General features: G+C 35.0%; 1 protein-coding gene and 1 long non-coding RNA gene across 2 annotated transcripts in view; both read left to right on the top strand.

Moving 5' to 3' along the window:
• Window positions 1–26,172, top strand: part of LOC105332998 (nucleolin) — a 209,623-nt gene that overhangs the window by 7,927 nt on the left and 175,524 nt on the right. The gene's annotated exons all lie outside the window — the stretch shown is intronic.
• LOC136270283 (uncharacterized) lies at window positions 24,136–26,075 on the top strand. Its single transcript, XR_010708046.1, has 3 exons — window positions 24,136–24,563; window positions 24,856–24,971; window positions 25,184–26,075. It is a non-coding gene; the product is annotated as an uncharacterized lncRNA (long non-coding RNA).

Below are 26,172 nucleotides of genomic sequence, written 5' to 3'. Positions count from 1 at the left end.
TCAATTGTGAGCTTGCTCACAGTACCTCTAGTTTGCATTAGATCAAGTGTATTTTTTATAACAATCAACGACTATGAAAAATGTAGTTACCGAAGAATTCAATCAAACACTAGAAGTCATATCAAACATTATTAAACCAGAATTAGAAGGTTACTTTTCAAAAATCCTTAAACTTTCATCCGCAAACCTGGAGATATTTTGAGAAAAAAAACACTGATTTGCATAGTGGATAAATACATAATTGAGTTGTTTATGATTGTTTTTATAATACATTTATAAAATTATAATAGAACCTGTTGGTCGATTGTCAACTAAAATGCGTTAAAGCCGACATGAATTCATAAAAGCATTTGTTCGCCATATTGGTTTCGATCGCCATATTGGTTTCGATCGCTCCTCAACTCGTACAGTCGTTTTACCGGTAACGAATCAGTAGAATATCAAAGTATGTTTTAGATAGTCAATGCTTTCCAAACAAACAACAACAAGGTTTCCAAGAAAAATTAGGTTGTTTAACCGCATCGTTCAACTTGCAAAAGACTGTTTAGGCCTAACAAAAAAATATGCTTGTTTACGGTTACCCGGCCGACCCTATATTTAATCGCCGACCCTAATTGTTTTTATCCATCGTTAGAAATCCGGAAGTCACACGTGGGTTCGTTTAACTTTTATATTCATCTTAATCTGTCAAGCGTTTGAAATCGAAATAGAAAGTAAAAAAAAAACATGGCGTCAATATCTACGTCCACATGCACATGTTCTCTGCAGTTTGAAGAATGCGCACATATAAAGCAAATGCAGTTGATATTGGCATTGCCGAATAATATGACATTTATCCAGGTGTTCGATCGATAACATGGGGGAAATGAAAAGGTTCCCGATTTTGAAGTACGAGGCAAACAACATGGAGGCAAGATAGTTTTGACCACAGGAGTCCGCGATTTTATCAATTTCTTGAAAATAAATGAGAGACAGGCAAAATCCTACCAGTGAGCTTCGTGAGCGTAGCGAGTGAAGCGACAGGATGGCAATGAGTTTTCTAGATTTTCTTTATTTCGCTATCCAACCGATATTAAACACCAGACATCCGTGGTGTTATCTTATCAATTTCTTGCATTTATCCTCCAATATCATTTTAAATCCAGTTTTGCACATCTCGATCATGGCCATGTTTGATGCTTGTGGTGTGCAATATCATGTTTTTAAAAAAAATAATGGGTGTCTGTTTTGTATAAAAACTTAGCATATCGAGCCATTTTCAAGGAACATTCTGCATAAAAATATATAGTCTGTTGCACTATTGATACTATTACTAGGTCAGGCGCAAATCGAAAATTAACCCTCAGGGGAGATCTCTACTAAGCATGTTAATTGTTGCAACAGCAGACATAAACTATTTTTTTGTATTGTCTTATTTATTTCTAGAACACATTTTATCCACCAATTAATGAAGATAAAGTTTAAAATCAATAAACCTCTAGATTTTATATTTGATTACAAGTACCTAGATTCTATAAAATAGACTATAAATACGAGGCACGATTTTTACTGCGAAACTGAAAGGGTCAAATAAAACCACGTGGTCTAAAATTTAAATGACAATAAAATTCGCAGGGGTGCATATGGCAAACAAAAGTAAGCATAACACAATGGCAAAACAGTTTTGTATTATCAGTTTACGAAGGGTTGTTCGGAAATTATTGAGACATTTTCTCTTATTCTTTTAGGAAAAGAGATAAACCCTTGAAATTTCACCAAAATGTAAATCAGAATAGAGTTTATCAATGTAAAAAGTTTCTTTTCCATGGCATGAATAGATCATTATTGGTAAGTGGATCAACGTGCCTGCGTCCAGTGACCCAGCGCTACCGCAAACTTTTCGCAACTTCATTTTAACGCTTCTCATTGCTCCTGTGTTAAAACACCTTACAAACGACCGGAAATAAGAATTATTTTTTATTTCTCATCTTTTGTTTTGATTTCAAGATGTCATCATTTACATTTTCTCTCATTCTTGATTTTTATTTTGAGTTCTGTTTACCCTAAAATCAAATTACTGTGAATGTCTCCTGCTTGTTTTTATTTTAGAACTGTTGACAACAGTTAGTGGTAAACAGTACTTGATATTTAGTCTATTTGTCTTAATTCTAGTTAAACAATCTGTGAAAAAAAATATGATGAACTGAAGCTCTGTATCCCTGATTATCGTATAATTTTGGTTTAAGGAATTGCGTGGCCTTAAAGGTCTTTTTCTGAGATTCCCACCAGTTTGATGTATATTCGCTGTGCCGTCTTGAGGTCAAAATTCAATGTAATGTCGTCATATTTCTATAGCTTGGTAAATATATTTTAACCATATCCGTATTTCAGCTCGAAAATTAGTGAAACGTAATCAAAACTTATTTGTAAAATATAGCAAAATGAACATATATAATTTGATTTCTTTTTTCATTAACTGTAATTCTACAGACACTTTGAAATGGGATGTTCAAGTTTTTTAATCTCCGAGATTATGCCTGCGCCAGGTACCCCGACCACTGACTTGTTTATCTACCGTCGTAAACAAAATGTTTAATTAACTTTCAATATTACTTTAATTATTTGTTTAGGATTCTTCAATGTTTATGCCAATTTTCGTCAAAATTTGTCGCTTAGAAAGGGATAAGGGATATATTCGAGTTGTCTCAATAATTTCATGCGTTTCTGAAGTTGTGTAATAAAAAATAAAAATCCTACCTACCGACCCTATTTTTTTCCAGCATGTAACAGTAAACAAACATATTTTTTCGTTTGGCCTTACTATAATTTAGAGCAGGGGAGTATTGTTTTTGTAGGTTTTTTAGATAGCTCAAAGGCATTTGACACTGTCTGGAGACATGGTCTCCTTTTCAAGTTGTACAACTAAGGTGTTACTGGCAAGCTTTGGACAATTATTAATGACTGTCACAGTAATACATCTAGTTCTATTGTTGTTAACCAAACTCAGTCAAGATGGTTTAATGATTTGCAAGGTGTACAACAAGGTGGGGGTGTTATCCACATTTTTGTACTTAGTATTTATTAATGATTTAGTCAATAGCATAGAGCAACTTTACACATGTACAAAGTTACTAAACGTTATATGTAACTGTCCTTCTCTGGCTGATGACATATCATTGATTGCTTTAACACCAAACTCTCTACAGAATATGTTGGACGTAGCAAATACTTATTCCAGAAGATGGCGATTTAAATTTAATGCCAACAAATCCAGTATTCTGCAGTTCCTTTTGAAAGGAAATCAGCTTAAAGAAGGTAACATATGGACTTTAGGCGACACCCCTGTACCATGTTCAGACTCTTGCACCTATCTAGGCATAATCATCAACAGTAAATGTTCTCTGTCAGAACGGATAAAATCCGCCTGCAGGAATTATGGGTAGACACACATCCTATGCCCTCACAGATATTGGATCCCCGTATCTTAATCCTTTAACGTTAGCGAGCTTATACAAATCCGTAGTCCTTCCATCTGATTTGTACGGCTGCGAACTCTGGAACAATCCTACCGCCGCTGATTGCCAACGCCTTCAAGTTTTCCAGCACTCTATTTGTAAATCGGCGCAGAATCTCCCAAGTCGAACAAAATCCGACATGTGTGAAAGTTTTCTCAATATCCTTCCTATTTCTCAAGAAATAGACACACGTAAACTTCTGTTTTTTGGATGATTGTGCTGGATGTCCTACCAAACTCTTCTAAAGCAAATTTTTTTGGTAAAGCCTGTCTCACACAGAACACGGTTGGGCACACGGTTCCAATACGGTATACTCGGTTATACACGGGTTGACTGGTACGAGTATTGAGCTCCAACCGTGCCTGGGGATGAGTTGGTACGATTTAGACTCGAATGTAGCACGTGTATGTACGAACAAAGCACGGATATACTCGGTCAAGCAAGGTTTGTCACGGATTGAACACGATTTGCAAACGATTTTCATACGATTGTTGTACGGTTCCAAGTACGGTCTAATACGGTCTGTTACGGCCTAGTACAATTAAACACGACTTTAACTCGATTAACTGGACATTTACAGGGTTTACATACGGTCCCACCGACTTTTGTTCGAGTTATGCTCGAATTATCACAGATTTGTGTATGTTTTGATATAAATTGACTCGTTTTGATGGCTTGGCTTCATTAATTTTCGAATTTTCAACAGACAAGTTATAAAAATGGCAGATGACAGAATAAAGGAATTAGAAATCATGATAAGACTGATAGACATTGAGATTATTTTGGCCAGAAGGCGCAAGGGGAGTGAGCTCAACCGTGTCAATATCGTATATAAATCGTATGGAATCGTGTGAAACCGTTCTCAAGTCCTACATACAACACCCGGATTAACACTTCATGTGCGGTTGTATATACGGTCTCGTACGGTCTCACACGGTCTTGTACGATCGCTAATATGATCATACACGGACATAACACCCGTGCCAGTTTTTTAAAAGTTTAAAAAATCATACACGGCTTTCACGGATACACTCGAATGGCCCGAGTGTAAGTCGGATAAGGCCACGGTTGGTTCGGTTGTATGTACGGTTTACACGGGTGGCCAACCGTATAAGCCGTGTGTTCTGTGTGAGACAGGCTTAAGACTGTTTTCCTACTTTGAGGGATTGGGGAAGAGCCAACGCGGATTCATTCCAGATGTCATAAATTTAATGAACACTTACGATCTCCTGACTTACCTGTATCAGTGGGTTGAGAGCGGTTCCTTTCCACCCAAACTATCCTGGAAAAACATTGTAAGATCTACAACCATCAGAGTTCACAAAGACCTGCGACAGTACCGGATGTCTAATGACATAGACTTTTCTCGATTTCTGGCAGTCTTTAGTGAACATGATCCTTCTAACTTCTGGCGAGCACCGAAGAACTCCTACGAGATCCGGTTGTGGAAACTTATCTGTAAACTTGTGACCGATCGTCCTCAGAGTTCTCTGAATATTTGTCATCTGTGTGGTGCACCTTTCTTTAACCTAGCAGCACATGTTGCATGTTCTTGTGCAATAACCCTTGGCACTCGACACAATTGGTTATTGACTGATATTATAAATAACTTTACCATCTATCTGTCTGCAGAACTGTGTGCCCTCCCTGACGACGACTTGCTCCTCATCCTCTTGGGTCGGCAACCAAACACGGAACTGGACGCTTATGCCACCGAGACTTTCCGTATCAAGAACTTTAAGCAGATACAAGATATCAGCCCAGTATAATCAGCTCATGCGCCGTCATCATGATGTTACGAATAGGGTCAATTAGTAAACCATGTGTCGTGACCTGATATACATGTATATAACATTCGTTAACCTTCATTTTGTGTTTGTCCTTTTTTTCTTTCTTTCTTCACTTTCTCTGTAATTGCTGATTTGTATGGTTAAATTAATTGTATTCATTTGAAATTATCTCAGTCATGAGATACACGTTGTCTTTGGCTACAGATAGTTAGCTACGTTTTGTTTATAACTTCATGGTAAGTTATAATTAACTGTGCGATTGTTTGTACATGTAGTTATGAGTAATTTGTTAATAGTCAACGTTTTCCTGTTTTTCAAAGGTTTAAATATTTACTTAACCATGAAGTATAATATTACTTATAAATGGGAGTGAACAATAGAAAATCAATAACTTTCTTATATAAAATACAATTTTTAAAGATATATTATACAATGATTCGAGAGAATTGTACTTTTATTAATAAAAAGAACATGAAGATTGAAATGTTTGTCTTTTTATATACATGTAGGAAATTTATAGTTATGATAATTTTGATAATGTCCAAAAAAAAATTCCCCAAAGATCACAATACAAAAGGTGGCGTCAAAATCTTTTGAGAAAAGGTGAACGCAAGCAGAGGCCATGCACTGCCTTTTGACGGAACCCCTTTTATCATCTTGTGGTTCCAAGACAGTGCATGCACGGTCCAGATCGTCACAAAAAAGTCTATACAGGTCAGGCTTAAAGGGACTTGGACACGATTTGACTTAAAAATTTCAAATTTTGTTTTTCCAGTTTCAATGTTCATACTGATAAATATAGTTCAGAATGCTATGTCAAAATTTAAAACTCAAATATCAAGTTATAAGGAAGATACAGAGATCATAATTCTTTGTTTTGTAAACAAAGCTCGAACATATTCGTTGTATTAGTGTAAATTTCAATCAAATATAACTTTCTTTTGTTGATAATAGTATTTAAGAAGGTATTGAATTAGTTGAAATTGTTTTTACATGTCATTTTGTCTAAGAAATGGTAATTCTCTACATTACATTTTTTGTAAACATCTATAAGACTCCGGCTTTGTTTACATAACTATCAATTCTTACTTCTGTATCTCGCTTGTAACTTGACTTTAACATTTAATATTTTGGTCAATCATTTAAAATGCACCAATAAACCATTTTATACATAAAAAATAAAATTTTTGATCTCAAATCGTGTCAAAGTCCCTTTAATTTCCCTTTTTGATACAGATAAAATAGAAATCATGTTGAGTAAAATAGGCAGTCTGAAATGTGTGTAAAGAAATAGGTAGGCAATATTTTTTAAAATAATTTTTAGGAAACCTCTGCTCTGAGACAATTGTTGCAGCCCACCAAGAAATTGAATTGCCCAGCCTCTATTCATTTAAAGGCTGTTCTGAAATTTCCTGAGTTTAAGGTATGTATTAATGTAAAATAGTTCTCATGATCAGTTGTGAATCATGCAAATTGATAAGTTTTGTAATGTGTTCTTCATACTGGTAAATATTTACTATGATAGATCCCAAACCACCTGAATTTCTAATTAGGTGCTTCTAAGTGAACTACCTATGTTGGTAACACAGGTTTGTAAAACAAACTTGTAAAAAAAAAAAAGCATCACTATGACTTGTAGATTTAAATAAATCTGATTCAGCTTGGAGGAGAAAACAGCTATCAAAACTCCTCCGCCAGAGGCTGTCTGATGAAGGACCTCTTGTGAAAAATCTGGAAATTCACATCACCTTACCTGACCCAGGAGATCACAGAAATCATTTAACCGGAGAGGTTAAAGTCTATTCATCACTTAAATATTAATTTTGTTTAAAAACCACGTTTGATATGATAAAATATGTACCTTCATACCCCCATCTTCGCTAGCCAAGGGTTTTCGGTCCACTTTGCTTCCCATAAACCCTTGGCGGATTTCATTACGAAAACTCGGTGACAAGCTCCGTTTTATGATTGGCTGCAGCTGCGAGTAGCTGATCCAATCACAATGCGTGTAAATGTAAACACACGTGTGATCTTTGGTAAAACATTCGGTGCTTTTAACAAGATGATGCTCAATTCTCGAGTACAGTGCCTCCCCAACGATAGTCTAACCAGTTCGCTTTAAAAAACTATATATTTAACTGGGATTATACAAAGTTCTACAAACTTGTCAAGGCTCGCGTGATAGCATGGGAAGTAAACAGGGCAAATGAAGAAGTTGCCTATCCCGTTAGTATATACATGTACGTTCCTGCTTATGGTTATTGTTTTTGAAGGTTCAATAAGCTCTGTTTTATTTAATTTTTTTGGTTCGCAATATTCACGACAATGATACCTGGTTTTATGGCATGAAAGCTTTCATATAAATCGGCGACTTCTTCACTCCCGGTACAGGTCCTTACAAAACACTATGAATAAAACATTCCGTGCTTTCCCTAGGTTATAACGTAATTCGTATTTAATAGCATCGTTAATTATGTTCCAATATTCGGTAGTCAACATGTTTTCAAGTTGTATTAACGCCGTAGTGTGTATATAACCCGTTGTTTAATTCGATTAAAATCAAAATATGCAAGGGACGCAACTCAAGTTGCTCGCTTGATAGCGCCACCACATCACCGAGTTTTCGTAATGAAATCCGCCAAGGGTTTATGGGTAGCAAAGTTGACCGAAAACCCTTGGCTAGCGAAGATGTCATACCCCCTCCCCTTGGCAATTTTAACTTAATAATAAATAGCATAGTATCACAATAAAAAGTTCATGAATCAATGCACAGGTGTCTATCACTTTCATTGTGCAATTAGTTGTTATTATCCAATAATTCTTTGATAAAATGTCGGCAAAATATTGGCGAATTCCTGCAAGTTTGAAAAAAGATGAAATATTGTAATTTTTCCTTTAATTTTTATATATTAAATAACTACTGTAACTCATTCCAGCTCACCTTGACTGTAACTATATGTAATCCAGCTTGTATACACTTTATTATTTTACTCACTTTATAATGATAGATAGATATTGTTATTGCTAGCGCTCTCGAGCGCTAGCAACTACGTTAGTCCTTTTCACTGGAATACGCATGCTCGACTCCATTGTAGGGGATTCTGGGAATACTGTACTACTGTAGATAAACTGTACCATTTGAATTTCGTTTTATAATCTTCACTTGAAGTTTTGTGTGTTTATTGTAAATGTAACAAAAAACCTAACAGTAGCTTATGTCTTATAATGCAAAGTTATTTTAAATACAATGTATTATAATGAATAGCTAGCTTTATCTTAAAATTCCTTCAAGCTCGGAAAACAACCCCGGATATGTTTTCGGAGCTTGTCGGAAAGGCCCGAGAAGATATGATTGCTGCATGACAGTACCAATGAAATTGAAATTACAGTAGATAAATAATGATTAAGGCACAGTCAATGAGCTGTGCCATTGCCGATGTGAAGCCCACTCTAGATTCACAATTCTAAATTGAGACCCCACTCCAGCACAATTCCAGTACATCACTCTGCCTTCTTATTTTATAATTAATCTATTCAGAAATATACACCAATGATTTAGAAATCTGCTTCTGTGTTTTATGATGAGTACAGCGCTAGCTCACCAATCTTTTTAAAAGATAAGCTTGTATAACAGAAACTTGATGCAAAGGGTTGGATCACGTCGAGATGCCAGGCGTGGATCAGATCAGATCAAAGTAGATGCGAAGAATTAAGAGATATTAAGTTTAAAGTTTAAGAGAGTGGTGATACGGAATCAGAAACTCATACTGGCATAGCGTGGAATCCAGAAAACCGGATCTCTTTCTGAGTAAAATTGACATCAAGAAAGAAAAAAAATGGGTATATAATAAAAGTTGTTACCATAAGCCTGAATAATCTCATATGGACTTTTTTTTACCTCAATCTTTAATGTATAGTATGAAATGTTTGTAGATTTCAGGACTAAGCCAACCTTTAGATGAAGCTGTTATCTCTAAAATTCATGGCTTGATGCATGATGGTGTCAGAAGTATTGATGAGATGACACTTGCGTCTCTTTGTCCAAGAGCACATTCAAACAAAGGATATCATAATTTCAGAGTTGAACAGAATATACTGACATATGTACAGGGCACTTCGATTTTGTCAGTAAGTAATATACTGGTCACTGATTTTTCGTATAATATTGAGAACCAAATATAATTATTATTTGCCCAGCCACTACCAGTAATTAAAAGAAAGTTACATATGTAAATGTGCATGTGTGTGATAACTTGTACAGTTTTATAAAAAATCCCCAACTTATTTTAATCTGATTGATTCAGTTTTATAAAAAAAATCCCCAACTTATTTTATTATACTTTCATGTTAAATACTGAAATCTGATTGATTAAGACGCAGTTGATAATCCGTTCTATTACCCTCAGCGTTAGCAACACATTTGGCAACGGGTAACACAACAAATTGTTACATGCGCGTAAACTATGCGCGTACGGTTTGCCATAGAATTCATGTCATTCAGATATAAAAGCAGTTATGTTTTCTTTAAAATTAAGACATTCAGTATAATAAAATAAATAGTGCCTTTTAGGAGGGTAAGAATTGAAATTGACACCCCTCAAAAACCATTGTCAACCTCCGCTTCGCGTCAGTTGACAATGGTTTTCTCGGGGTGTCAAATTAACTCTTACTCTCCTAATCAGGCACTTTTTATATAATGTTACAAATGCAATAGTCCTGCTGGTTTGAAAACCAGCGCCAGATAGCTTATATGGTAGAGCTCCTGACTAGAGATTCAGCAGTCTCTTGTTAAGGAGGCCAACTGAAATTTTAATTGGGCATGTTTTTGCGCATTCTTGTAAAATAAAGACTGGTGTTATTATACTTTAATGAAATATTTTGGTATCATTAATAAAATTGAACACAATAAATGAGAAACAGTTATAAATGATTAAATTTTTTAAGCAAAATTTTTCTGACTGGATCAAGTTCAAACCAAGTTTTGGATGAGGAAATAAGCAGCAATTTAATAAACTTCACTTAACCTAATGTGTCTACAACAAACAAAACTCAAGACCTAAATAGTAATAGTGAAGCTACAATTAATACAACTGTGTCTACAACAGAAACTACCAGCACACCTTCAGGTAACAGTTCTTGTTCAACCTTTCCTACTCCTAATGCGAGCACCCTGACAACTGTGTCAAGTAGTGTGAGCAGTAACATTTACACAACATCAGCACCAGTGGTTACAAACAATTGTACCAGTACTGTACCAGTACAGTGTCAAGCAACTCAATCAAGCAACTCAATCATGTCTGTAAACAGTGCCCCTAATCCAGCGCATCAGTGTGCTACCATCTCTGCCCCAAGAACTGACAACACGGCACAATTGCCAAAATTCACAGGAAGTGTCAAAAGTAAGTGCTAGCCAGTGATGGACCTTATTCATGCAGTGGTGCACCCTGCACTCTTTCACAGAAGCACACATTTTAAACCGTTTTGTGTTTCATCTCGGTGATATGGCGCAACAATGGTACTTGGCATTCCCCTCCGCAGCAAAAACAACCCTTCCAAACCTCAAAGAATCCTTCTTTGTTCGATTTTGGAAGACCAAAAACAGTTTTGACATTGATGTCTTAAACATACGTCAACAAGCAGATGAGTCTGCAAAGGGATGTATTACTCGAATCCAACAAATGGTTTGTGATGAGGACATCCCAAACAGAATGTTAATCAATTTAATTGCTAAGGGCTTTAAATCAAGCATAGCAGAAAATGTCAAGGGCTTTAAATCAAGCATAGCAGAAAAAGTCCTTGACAAAGACCCAGAGATCATTGAAGATCTCTTCAAATTTTCCAAACGGGCTGAATCAACCTAAGGTGAAAACAACATCATTTCCTCAATCGAAAATATTGAGGAACGTTTGCTGTCAAAACTTAGTGATCACATTCAATCAGTGATGACATTGAGCAAAACCGAAAAACCTACATATAACCGAGACATAGAAGCAGAGAAAAAACATTGACAATTCCTCCAGGAATTTCTATGGGAATAGTGATGAAAACTATGACAGTTATAATGTGCACGATTCTGAACACCAGTCCTACTTCACGATCTACTACAGTGTGTGGTTAGCGCGGGTGAATGTGGTGAAACATTAATAGTGCTCTCGGCCTTATGTGGAGGTTGAATAGCAATAGAAATCAAAAACCAATGTGGCGGTAGTCGAAGATGAAAGGGTAATATTATGTATTTATGAACTCGTGTCAGCTTAATTCAACATTTTTCATATTCAAAGAATTGATTTAAGTAGTAAAATGAATAAATATTCGTACGACTTAATATGGGAGTTTAAATCGTGACGTTCGAATTACCTTAATTGTGTATTGTTGTCTTCACGCCAGGTCGTGCAGAATTCGACTCCGAAATGCCGTTGACCTATACATAATTAATATGAGCTGATAATCACTAAATCAGGCAAATACCTTTCAAGAAAGCCCCCAATCCGTAGGTGATGATGCCAACACAATGGGACAGGTGTAATGGTATCCCACACTCTTCACACGACCGTAAGCCATCCGCTAAAACACTCAGCTCGACGACACGCCTGCCCTTTCTCCAGTTTATGTCGGTGTGAGGCTGTGAGTTGTCAATTATGATATCGTCTGCGACATCAGAGAGTGTGTAGGGGGTAGAAACCGCATATCGTAAACGTTGGAAATAATTATGCTCAGAAAAAATGGAAAATGTTGACCAGCGATCTTGTAAACTGTGTAAAATATTATCAAGTTTTCTCTGTTGTTTTTGGCTTTTAAAACCGATGCCTCTTCTTTTGTTAACTTTACCCATTTCGTGACGCCATTTGTTTACCTCTCAAGTTAATGTCGTAAAATGTAATCGATTAAAAAAAAAGTTAAACAACGACATTAAAGTTTTATATAAATGAGTAAACATGTTTGTGAACAAAATTATGTTATATATTTTTATTGAAATTATTGTTTTAAAAAATAACATCAGCGTCCTACGACAACCCGCTAAGTTGGAAGTTCCGGTTGCGCGGAAGGTTTAAATCGTGACGTTCGAATTACCTTAATTGTGTATTGTTGTCTTGTTCACGCCAGGTCGTGCAGAATTCGACTCCGAAATGCTTGCCACTTTACTTGTTGTTACAACCTTTATAGTTTGTGTTACACTTATTACCCAAAATATGCTGAAGTAAGTAAAGGAATATCATTTTCTATCGTGTACACTATTTCATTGATAATTTTATTACACATTTAATATTTTCAAAATACACAATAGGTCAAAAAGTTGGAAATGAGATAACGTTTAAAAAATAGTATGTAAAGATATCACAAATTAAAAAAAGAACGAACTAATATTGAAATTTAAAGGATAGGAAAACATTTCAAGCTGCGATTGGCATATTTGTAAACTGATCGCAAAAGGAAAAATATAAAGTCGTGGGGTGTTGCTAAAACGCGGAACGGAAAACGGAACGGAACGGAACGGAAAATCTTATCTAATGTTATTTACTTCATAGATTTGTTAATCATGCTAAAAACGGTATACTTAATGTAATTTTTAATTTTTTTTTAAAGATAAGCAATATTAGATTATTTATTCAAGAATAATTATTTCACTCGATATTCATATATACCTCGGGGTTCAAGCGATTCTCTTTCAGAAGCATTCACAATTCTCATTATTCTTGATTAAAAACGTCCTCTTCTAGCTTATCAGCTGATTTCAATACACGTCTAAAAATAAAGAAGTCTACGGCGTTTTGAATTTCAACGGACCCGGGTGATAACGTTGAAAAATTGTGCAAGGTCTTCTGAGTAACTTACAAATGGAGAAAATATGTCAACATTTTCCATTATAAATCTCCGTAAGAAATCTGTTTTCGATCCTGTGAATTTTTCCTATTAAAAAAATGATAATGTGTCAATGAAGTTTTGTTGGATATTTCCCGTTTGATCTATTTCAATTGCATCTTTTACAGGTATGTGTATTTTTTTTTTAAATCGTCCAAATGTGCTGCATGAATATTTTGGAATCGACAGAGCATAGTCCCAATTTATTATCGGAAAATCAAACCAGGCAACGTCTAGAGCTCTCTATTCGGATCATATGTATATAGCTGCAGGAATAAACAACTGCCAAGAAATGCAAACGTAAACAAAATTACATTGCTAAAAATAATAGTTTCACTAAGTACCGGGTATTTTAATGTTTAATGTACGGTATTTCAAATGTCGTCAGTCGTTCGGGGTTTTTTTTCATCTCAATGATACTGTATCGTCTGTATGATTTAAAATCGTATAGAGCACCGAAAATTCAATGTTGATGTAAGTATAAATATAAAAATACTCATTAAACTCTTTCACTAACTGTGTACGTTACGCTGATATGCCAGCAATACCATATATGAAAAATAAGTATAAAGTTGTAGCTATTTTGCTCGTTCAATCATGTTAATGTTTCACGATTTGTATAAATTTGATTTTTTTTCGTTTCGTACTCAATTAAAGCAAAATGAATACAATGCTATATTTGATAGACAATATCAATAAGGCAGCAAAATGTTGATAACCATTCATTAGATATGAATAAATGATACAAAGTAAATCGTTCTTAGCCAGTTTATACCCTTTTAAAGCAATTAACGTGATATTTTCCGTTTTCCTTTCCGTTCCGTTTTCCGTTCCGCGTTTTAGCAACACCTAAAGTCGTGAGGGTGTTATCCCCTTTCCTTTAGAGCGAGTTGTCTGAATTAAACAAACATGAAGAAACACTAAAATACATGCAGCTATCAACGAGTCATCTAGACATTCTGGCGAGGTGACATTTTACCTTTCTGCTTTGCCGAAACATCAATGACAGAAATTTCCGTCATCAACCCCTGAAACCAATGAAACACATTTTTGATTTCAGTTATTCTTTCATTTGACATGCTGAACACAGGCCGGGCTTAACGGACAAAACTTAATCATTTTACTGGTATTTTCCAGAAACTTTGTTGTTGAAACTATCTTGGTGCCTTTAATTAGAGACATTTGATATTGCTTCATCAAAGTTAGGAAATTATCGTCAGGACATCCTCTGCAAAATGGTTCCTCATTTTCTCAGAAAAACCTGGACGAAGATGCGATGTTGTTATCTTATGATGGATAAGTCTAAAATTAGTTTTTTCGTCCTAATTAGCAACCTGCAACCATTGATTCCAAACAATGTGTTTCCATTTTTTGTGAGAAATCTTGTATGGAATGGTTGGATTCCACTTTTCGAAACTATTTCTTGATTTCTTTATATTATGTGAGAAATCTTGGCAAAACTGATTTATGTAATGGATATGATGCTTTGGATAAATTCGTTCACCTGACATAACAAACGATTTTTCCTAATTCTAGAAAATTGTGTCGCTTGGTTTTGAAATGCAAATCATTAAAAAAAAATGCCTCATAAACGTTATCCTATAAACAATTTCTCATCCTCAAGATAATGTTGCATGATGAATACGTATTTCTGTAACACAGAATTATTCTGGAAGTTAAAATTTACAAAAGTAGGAAGAAAGAGGTGGAAACTCTAGATTTGGGCTGTAGCAGTTCTGATTCGAGCATTAGGGTGCCTTATCGTGATTGCACCTACCGTGACGACAGACCTCAGGTTTCATTGTCAGTTGTTATATCTTACGCTGAACATCGCTCTTACATAGGAAACGTCACAAAGGGTTTATAAATGCCATTGATTCGTTATTCACGATTGCAAAACACATGTAATCATGCTTTTTCTATTCAGTTCCATTACAATAACATCATGGAGTAGGTCCATGTGCCAACCTAATGTAACGTTTTCACGCTCTCGCTTTATAAAATAACCTGGATATTACAGGCGGTACCTCTTTGAGGCACGTTACAATATTGGGTTCGAAGGTACCTTTAATACAATGAATAAAAGAATCACGTAATAGGTAAAGTTTTTAGAATTTTTATAAACACGAACTCAATCCAGAAGGTCGGTGCTGACTCCCGTCGCTGCAAATTCTAGTCGGTGCTCGGCCTCGCACCGAACCCGGTTGCGTGGTGCTCAACTTAACCTTCCGCACTAGGTGCTCCATCTAGTCCGGTGCTACGGGTGCTAAATTCTGCAATTTTATAACGTTCTTGTACTATAAAAACTTTTACCGCAAACCGACTAATCTAATTACTCAACGTTCAAATAATATTATAATCAGTACAAATACGAGATTCGGGTAGTGCCATGCATAACTACACCCATATAAAGACTCGGTGCACACCGGGTAAACTGGGAAGGTGCAACCTGACTAAATTGCACTAATTTAGCAAATTTTACACAAAGCAATATCTGCGCCTTACAATTCAATTCTTAAACTTTATCTAAACTTTCTAAAAACACATAATTTGAGAAAACCGGGAGAAATAAATTTTCCCGGGATCAGAGTCCAGGGATGCACTGACTAAATTCTACATATTTCCTAAACTTGTAAACTAATAAATTATTTCAATATTTTTTGATTTTACATTCTTACTATAATTTTTCTACATTTCTCCTACATTAATCAGCACAAATACATAAATTTATAATTTTTCTGCCTGTTTTTAAATCTACTACTTTCACTTCAACTGATGAGTGATTTCCTTGACCACCTGGAGAATCTGCCTCGTCCTCTGCAAACTTGATTGAAATACCCATCATTCATACCTTCTTTCGGTGCTAGCACGATAATCTGCGGATATCTTTCTTCTAATTAGGATTCTGGCCTCTGACAACGCGCACTCCGTGCGTTCCTTTTTGTACTATGACGCACATCACATTTTACGTCATAACTTTGTATGAAAATTAATATTCTTAAAGAATCTAAAGTTATTTTCTATGAATATCAGCTAAAATTAAAGATCAATCACCTAACTAAACTTTATTAAAACATCCTTAATCATTTGTTAAACCAATACCGCCGTTTTGATTTATTATTTAAAATCTGAACTTCGTATACTGGTGTAAATCCGGAAATATTTACGCTATCCGTATCTACTCGACGTTTATACATCAAATGGCATTTCCAGTTTGTCTTGAGAGAAACCTTAATTAGTTTTTACTATTAAACAAACTTCGTAAAACTATCTATTTTATCTGAAAAGTAAAGACTAAATTTTGTGCCAACAATAAAGACTAAGTTCCTGATTTTATTTTACAATATTCACGTAATAGAAGACGTATGCATATTCTGACTCTGATAATAAAAACAGCAAATGCTCAGTCATATTCACCCATTTAGACTTATGAAATTAAGACGGCTTTAAGGACGCAACAATAAATTGTCACGTTTTCACGCTCTCGCTTTATAAAATAACCAGAATATTACTGGCGGTACATTTGAGGCACGTTACACTAATGGCTTGCATTTGAGGCACGTTACACTAATGGCTTGCAATAGGAGTTAAACCAGGCAAAAAGCGCCCTTTCCTTGGCAGAAAACAGTTATGTTCATGGTCACTTGAGTGAAATGCATCTATTTTAAGACACATAGAATTGCAATGTTGATAACTAAATGTAAAAATGATAGAGGGATACGTTTTGCCCAAGAACAAAATCATCCATTTTAACAGAATACACAAATCAAGTCAAATTCTCTTCACGCAGAAATATCTTAGGAAACCAATATATATAAGTATACAAATGTTTTTCCAAACATAACTAGTTAAGGCAGATTCGTTAATTTAACATTAGGGTCATAAATTTCAGAATCCGTTTATCTTTTTTTTATACATGTATTCAACCAGCTAAATGACCTAATAATAGTTTTTGCGGATGACTTATTCAGTGCAACAATGGTATATATGTTCAGGTTTACCTAACAAATATTAATTTGTTTATTGTTTATTTTTTGAGAATTTAACTCGGGACGAATTTTCGTTTTGAGGTGTCAGATATCTATGTAATTACATGAGTATATCTAGACTAGATACTTTTTCTGCATCGTCATGTAGTGCTTAAAGATCCTTGATTATATATATATATATATATATATATATATATATATATATATATATATATATATATATATATATATATATATATATATATATAAATTCGTTTGAAGGACCGATCGATCAATTGTACATAAATCAGAGGTGTGCATATTGCTAGGATTTTGATTTCCAATAATTTATCGAAAAAATATCAGCTTTTGAACTTAGTCATTTTTTGGCAAAATATTGCATATAGAGTACCGTCATTGTACGGGATAACTTTTCCTACAGTTCTCAAGATAGGAAGTTGTTCTTTTGCAGATTAATTGTACATATACATGTATCAGATGTGTGCATATTGCTAGTATTTTGGTTTCCGATAATTTATCGAAAATATACCAGCTTTTGAACTTAGTCATTTTTTGGCAAAATATTGCATATAGGGTACCCTCATTGTACGGATAACTCCTTCTACAGTTCTCAAGATAGGAAGTTGTTCTTTTGCAGATCAATTGTACATATATCAGAGGTGTGCATTTTGCTAGAATTTAGATTTCCGATAATTTATCAAAAAAGTACCAGCTTTTGAACTTAAGTCATTTTTTGGCAAAATATTGCATATAGAGTACCGTCTTTGTACGGATAACTCCTCCTACAGTTTTCAAGATAGGAAGTTGTTCTTTTGCAGATTAATTGTACATATATCAGAGGTGTGCATATTGCTAGGATTTTGATGTATGATTATTTAGGAAAAAATACTAGCTTTTGAACTTAGTCATTTTTTGGCAAAATGTTGCTTATAGGGTACTCCAGTTCACTTGATACGGGTTGACATGGATTATGGATACAGTTCACATAAAAGAAAACCCGGTTTGCTGTCACATTGACAGCTTTTCACTTGTTTAGATTTATTCTCGCTTTTATCGAACAAGTCTACAGTTAAAAAATCTTACCTTTTGCAACTTTCTTCAAGGTAATGATATTTTATATAAGGCTGAATACAACTTTTGACATCTGTCAAAGCGGAGATGTACATTGTTGCAGTTTTGGTGATGTGATAGATCGTGTCATTTTCTAAACTGCCACTCTCTTCTTTGCTAGGAACAAATGCAATGATGGGCATGCTCAAAATATCTGCCTGGGAAACATAAATGTCCACAAACAACCTCTGCATACCAGTGGTAACTTTGGGCTTGGTTTGTTTTAGTCATAGTCATGCTTCCTTGTCCAGTCAAAATTACAAAATTATCGCCAACAATTGTAGCTCGCATTTGGAAATCAGGTTACTATATACGACCCAGAATGAATAAATTCAAATTTATTGGTATTGTGTTTAAGTGCATACACTCCATCAAAAACCGTCCTTGGGCAGTAATTAGTAAACAATAATCAGGCACAGTGTACATGATGTAACAGAACTAATTTAAACAAAAATAAACTACATAGAGGATTTTGAGAAAAGTCCGAAAACAAAATTTTACTCTACAACTATCGACTGGAGGATCTCGAAAAAACTACCTCTTTCTTTTTTTAGGTTCTCAAGAAACACGCAGCGTTCTTCATGTCGCTAGTGACAGTGGTGTACGACGGCTTGAATGTATTCTTTTCAATTTTTCGGACGTAGGACTGTGTATAATTTGTCTTTTCTGTGTATGTGTCAAAGTTATATTCCAACGCAGTGCTGAGATATCTTCAACCTTTTCTTGTCTTAAATTTTTTTTTAATTTCAAATTTATTTAAAGATTCAATTTCACAAACTGACAGTGTGCACGTACTTATCTGACAATGGTATTAAAATGCAACCGAAACCCTTAGATTATTTATCAACCTCTTTTACTTTAGATGTAAGGATCCATTGTTTAAAATTATTTGAGCCCTTCTGTACCTGGCTGAAATCAAACAATGACAAATATGAATAAATATTTCTATGAATTTATTATGAAACAAAGTCAAAATCGCGTTCTTTATACTGGTTTCATTAATGGTGCTGCTGTTCTCGGAGTGTTCACTCAAAGAAGGTTCACAAATAGGGGAAGGTGCAGACCTCATATATTCTGTATGTACATGTACTATAAGTTGGGGAAGGTGCAGACCGCATATATTCTCTAGGTACTATGAATATTACAGAAGGAATTAATAAAAAAAATTCAAAGGGGCTTCCTTTCACATCATGAAATAATTTACAAGGTTAAGTTAATTCCATTAACAATCCTCTCTGGAGAACGTGCTGAAAAATTCCAGTTGGGAAGGTGTAATTCACTAAGGGGAGGTAATGATAGTGCAGAAGGTGATGCTGATTTAACAAAATCATTATGAAATAAACCGTATCTTAATTATGTTAAACTAATCGAAAAGGTGTTAAATATGCACCTTCTGACTGGGGATGTCTGGCTGGAAAAGTAGCTGCTGACTTATCTTGTTCATGTGACCAAAGTGTCAAATTCGGATCAGTCTCGGCCTTATATCATGTTATGTCAGGCGAATCCTCCTTATTAATATTCATAAACGGAAATAAAGCCTGTAGCATGAACGCATGTGTACCCCGCAGAAGACGAGACGCCATTATACAGCGACAGGAACAGAAATTATTCAAGTTGCGTTAGAAGAAAGGGGTGAAAAAAGTGTTTCACCGCATGGTGATGTGCAGTCTCGCACACAAGTAGATTCAGTTAATATGTAAATTGTCAACAGATATAATTAATGTTATTTATATATTTAAAAAAAATTATGCAATAAACAAATAGATAAATACTGAAAGTAAATGATTTAATATATAATTGAGCTCTTTCTTATATTACTCTTATGAGTCATATTTCTTTGTGGGGTTGTAACAATATAAATATATTAAGATCCTACTGCTTCTTTGAAAATCAAATATTGATGGCGTATCAAAGAATGCTCAAACAATATTCTTGACCAATTAGTATAATTTTTTTCTCATAGTTTTATAGTATATAGACAGGCAAAACACCACTTTCTCAGACTATCACAAACAGCAAGTTGGTACAATGTATTGGTATACACCTATATATATAGATACACACAGGAAAAAGAAGATTAATAGCTACATCATCATTGATGTGTTAAGTTTGTAAGTAGGTCGGTAACGTTGCAGAACATAACTTAAACATTTCTTAAATATATAGTCTGACAAACTTGTCCAAAGACTCAAGATTAGTGGACATTGGTAGAATAAATGCGTTAACTTTTCAGGTTCTAACATACATATTTAACAAGTTTTTTTTTCATCTTAGAAAGATACAAATACTTATTTGTACAGAGAGTTGCGATATATGTGATTCCAATTAAAGTCAGGTTCAATATTTAAGTCAATAACCCATTTAGATTCACGTTTTAATTAAGAAATTAAAAAAGTCATACAATGTTTCTTAATCCTTTTTTATCACCAGTAATTCATGTGAAAATTGCCAATATATCCCTTTTTAAGCCTTTATATACTAGTATGGTAAATGGTAGCTTTATTAGGTATTCATTTCTTCTTTTTTCATATATTATAAAACTGTTCTGCTTATCCAGCAGGTCATATAAGATATAAAAACCCTTTTCATATAAAGACTTGTACAAATATAATTATTTTGCACACTGCACAAAGGTTCTGAACAGACATCACGCTCACATTGGCTGAAAAGAGTCCAAGAATTCAGCAAAAGTAAAAAAAAAAAGTTTCTTTTCTAAATAGATTTGATGTTGAAATAGCTTTTTGTTTAGAATACTGTGATTCAAAATGTATGACATTAGCAGTGCTACAGTTAAAGAGACAGTATGGCGCATCTTATAAAAAAACCGACTTGAACATTTTTTTTCGATCGGGTTCGGTATTTTTGTACTACTCATGAATGTATAAACTTTCAGAAAATTACAAAGTTCCCCATTAAATAAATCTTATTAATGTGGTTTCATTAATTTTCGTGGGTATCAATTTTCGTGGATTTTCAGAAAATCACAGTTTCAAGGATATGTAATTTTGTGGCCAGTGATCCTATCAATACGAAATGTTAGTTGAAATTGAATTTCAATGAACATTTAATTTCGTGGATCAACTTAACAATCGATGCACAGCATGCGGGTTGAATAACCCCAATCATTCGGGGGACAAAACCAAACGGTTTCTTTTTCTAAACATTTCCCGTGATGCATTTTGGTTTGATTTTTCGTTTGCCCAAAAAGAAATGATTTTTAACTTTGAAAGGAAACTGATTCAGCTGGTGTAATAGGAGAAAGTCCATAACTTTCTAAGATAAATGGTGTGTATGAAAAAAAAATGTGATACTGTAATAACCAAAAAATCGGACCAAGCAGCTTTAACTTGTTTTGACGCAAGAAATAGATAGTTAAATCTTACTGAAAGTCCAAGTCCTAATGTTCTAATTGTTCAAAGTTTTTTAAAATAACCAGTTATTATTTTGTAATCATGTATTTTTCGTGTTAATCATAGGAGTTGCTACAATCCAAATTCATTTTTGTAAATGAGGCCCCTTGAGGGGTTATTTGACATTTATATCTGTTCATTTTAAAATGAACCGAAATTGGTAAACAATTTATAAATTAGCGAGTAAGTGAGGACGTGTTCCGTTTAGGGGGTCCCTTTCACCTCATATACCATGATGACCGTAGTCGGATGAAGATCTTGTAGTTTTCAGCACGTGTCAATTACTGTCAATAAAAGTCCACGTGGTACAAATAAACGATATTATATTATTCCAGCATCACAGACTGCATGACAGCATCTTACGGTGGTCGTTTTAGACACCCCAACATCCAACAAGGCAATGGAATGTCCCCGTCGCTGAAAAGCGCAAGCAGGTAAGAAGTTGGAGAACCGCGGGAAAGTAGCAGTTCTTTGTTGTGTTGTGAGCGAGGGTCGACGCAATTATGTCCATGATAAAATGAATTGTGTGTGGACAAACCCGAAGTCGGTCAAAAATGTCGTCCCAAGAGTAATTTTCCAAGGGATTCATCCGGTTTTGAATGACCCTTCTTGAAATAGCTGGATTATTTAACAGCTGACGACATCGGCGTCGCAATTGTCGTCTGTGCGCAACCATTTTTATGCTCGGGTATATACTTGAGACGGGTTAAGAGCTATCTATAAAATTTGAGTACGTACTCAAATGTTTGGTGACGGTGATTTGAGGCTGAGAATATGGATTTGAGTATTTTCGCAGAGTTGAGTTTTGTGATTAACTATGTTTGGTGGCGGTGGGGCCAGGGCTTCACCACCAACTGGTACAACTGTCGATTCTAATGCTATCACTCTTCCAGGCCCTTCTTCATCAGAGACTCCAAAAGGTACTTTGACCCCTTTGATAATGAAACTCTTTTCGTCTTAATCTTATCTACAACAACATTTTAAAATAAAATCTTCGCCAATGAGGTATGCCTTTAATATCCTAAAATAACCGAATCACCAAAAATAAGTACCTTGGTAGACTCTCCAGTACAGTCGAGATTTGTCCATCCGCTACAACATCGTACGCCGTCTCATGATCAGTTCCAATTTCATACATCTGTTGGTGGACGACTTTAAGGTCCTAAAACAGTGCCCTCTCTCCCTTTCTCCAACTCGCATACATTCCTCTTCCATAGCATTTAGGGCAGCTTTCTGCAGTGTCTTGAGCCTAATCCTCTTCACTGCCAAACGAAAATATTTAGACAGTCCACATTTGCCCAAAAACGACTTAATTTAACTATATCAGGGTTTTCTGGTTAAGCTTTCCTTTAAACGTCTTCATTAGCTTGTCCGAAATCTCTTAAAGACTCTCCAGATTACCGCTTTCTTGTTTAGCATCTGTTACTAGTATATTGCGTTTCTTTATAGCAGAATGACGAAACTTCTGCTCGATCTTTTGTTGAAGTTTTTCATATTCCCTTTGAGCTGCAAGGGGTTACCCAAAAGCTTAACTTTCTGCTTGACCCCGCACTCGACTACACTTGTCATGTCTCCATGAGTTGAGCTTAGCAAAATTTACAAGAATTGATTAACTGTTCAAAACATCATTGTAATTAAAAGGTCCTACTAACTGAATATTCATTTACTCATCTCATCCTGCGTTCTTTTTATTGAGTTGCAAAGAGGAGTTGCATCAGCAAATGGCAGTTCAAATATATGCCCTATTCCAGGAGAAGAACCTTGACCCACATCAGTGGCATCAGGCCTAAGCTGCCCAATTAGGTTAGGTTCATAATAGGCACCCTTTGAGCTGCTTTGAATTTTTTGTCACAAAGATAGCCAAAGTGTTATCCCTTGTGTATTTCTTTTACCGTTTAGGTCATTAGCTTCAGTGCTTGTTCTCCCATATTTCCATGATACATGTACTATTATGATCATGGATCAGAAGATGCTGGAGAGATCGTTACATGTTCATAAGAACTCCGAACAATCTCATTAAGTGGAAAAGAGGTCAATGCTTTGAACAATAAACAACAACCAATCAAAGCAAAAAGAGACCAAATGATCAGATTCTCTTTAAGCTTGGTCTAGACTAGCATCTCTTTCTATAGACCATTAGAAACTGAGAATTTTCAGTAAGCAATACTGTGAGCTTACTTGTGGGCCAGTGTCATTTAAATGACCTTTAAGATCTTGTCCTACCTTTTTCGGTGTTATCTTTGTCCTCACCATTTGTGTTTTACTGTGCTCAGTGTAGCACTTGAAGAATTTCACTGGATCCCACCGCTGCCACCAATTGTAACGTGACTGGTGTTTACGAGTATGTCCAACTCCACTTTAACCTGAGACAAGTCACAAAATTATGTGGATCCTGTGCTATCCCCAACACATGAGTTGGATTTGTGATCTTCAAAGATTAATGAAAAAGAACACCTCGCTTTTGTAAAAAAAAATTATTGTAATGAGTGTTTACCAATATAGCTTACAGAGAGTAAAGAAATGGAAAAGCGTGCTACGCATTCTCTCGCCCTGTTTTTATACTTAGCAATGGCAATCCTAACGTGGTTAGGATTGTATTAGGTTCCAAATAATAAGCAAATCTAGCAAAATTAGGCCACCATAAGTAGGTTTCTTCAAGTACAGCATGGCTGAGGCAACAAATTCAAACTTTGTGCACATATCGACCTTTTTTGCAGGCAATGCTAAACTTTGGTGCAGGACTGCTTAGCGGAAACATTGATGCCATAGTGTCTGCAAAAGCAAGAAACCATCCAAAATACCAGGAGATAGAAATCATGGAATCTATTCAAAGACAGTGTATACCAGACGAACTAAAAGAATTTTACAACTAGACAGAGAGTGTCAGTCTCAGTGGAAATCATCTAAATGGTAAGGGGAAATTTTAACAAATTTAATAAGCGGCCATACACTGAATTTACATGTTAGAAATAAATTGTTTAAATATGTACAAAACTCATCTTGTACATGTTGTATAGAGATTTGTTAAACTGTTACTATTTCATGTTCCGATCTCTAGTGCAGATAATAAATTCCTTTTAATTGCAAGATGTACTGTTAATAGTGGGCATTCAATGTTTTATTGTGAAATTGGAAGTTAATTTACAAGTAAGGCAAGATTTTTGTTTACATACTTATAAGTGCTCCTGTTCAACTCCTGCAGGAGAAGGTCTGGATTTCAAAGCCGAAGTTGTTAATAAGAAAGTTTAAGCATCACGAGAAGTTCCTAATGGAGAGGACTGGCTTCGATTAACCTGAAACTTAGAAGTATTTGAACAGGTAATTTGTGATGGTATAAATATGACTGCTAAATGAATTAAATAAAACATTTTAAATAGTTTGTAATATCTTATTTCTCAATTCTGTTTTCTACATTAATTGTGAGTAAACACAAATCTATACTGAAATATTTTTTTTCTATTTCAATCCACTGGTATCAATTGAGCTGTTGAAATTTATTTTATTGTATTATGCATTCATTTTTTTTTTAGCTCCAACAACACCTCAAAGAAATGATGGGCTCTACAGTCTGATGTACCATCAACAAGGCGGAGGGATGTAGAAGAGCAAGTTTTTCCATTTCGAACACTGATTCGCAAGAAAGTGTATTTGCTCCATCCCAGTGATCCACGTGCGAACTTGATGAGTTTAGATGGAAAACTGTTGAGCAAAGAACGATCAGTTTCACTGAAAAAAGCTTTAAGCTTGCGTGCTTCCTCTTTAACAGATACATGGGACTTGCTGAAAACTCGGACACCCACAACTTGTGTGTTTGCGTTACAAAAGAAGAAGAGGCACGTCTTTTATTGGAAACATGACTAAATCATAACTAATAAGTGACCTTATTAATACTCTTATTGGGAGCGTACAAGACGAGGACTTGCGTAATGAACTGTACATTGAGTATTCAAGTATGAATGCAATCAAGACTTAAAGAGATGAACTAATTGCGTTTCGTCATCAAGTGAAGAATATCTTACTGGATAAGGACTTATGTGACCGTGACTCCGTACCTCCACAAGTTTTGACCGATTAATGGAATTCCATAATTGACACCATTTAGAGTGACTGTGATATACTTTATGTGAACTATTTAAATTGTTCGTTGTTTCTATAATAATATATTTGTTGCAACAGTAATGATTATGACTGATAAGAATTGATTACATTTTATGAACTGAATTGTTGCATATGCTGATTATAAACAACCATTCAAATACAAGCATATATAGTTATATTTGTGTACTTTAATTCATTTTTTGCCGAACCATGATAAACTTTTAAATATGCATGATACCATATAAATAATTTCCAAAAGATATATAAAAGACATAAAAAAAAATTAAATAAAATATCATTGAACAGTCTCTGTTGAACATATGATCGAAGGTATGTCACTCTTAATAAAGTCTTCTGTAAAGAAGTGTCTTGTGTATTTCAATGGAATCAAACCACACAAACTGGGCATAGGAATGGTGCA

The sequence above is a fragment of the Magallana gigas genome, chromosome 7 (genome assembly GCF_963853765.1).
Source record: "Magallana gigas chromosome 7, xbMagGiga1.1, whole genome shotgun sequence".
Taxonomy (NCBI): domain Eukaryota; kingdom Metazoa; phylum Mollusca; class Bivalvia; order Ostreida; family Ostreidae; genus Magallana; species Magallana gigas.
The sequence above is the reverse complement of the archived record's forward strand: the minus strand, read 5'-3'. Positions and strand labels throughout refer to the sequence as shown.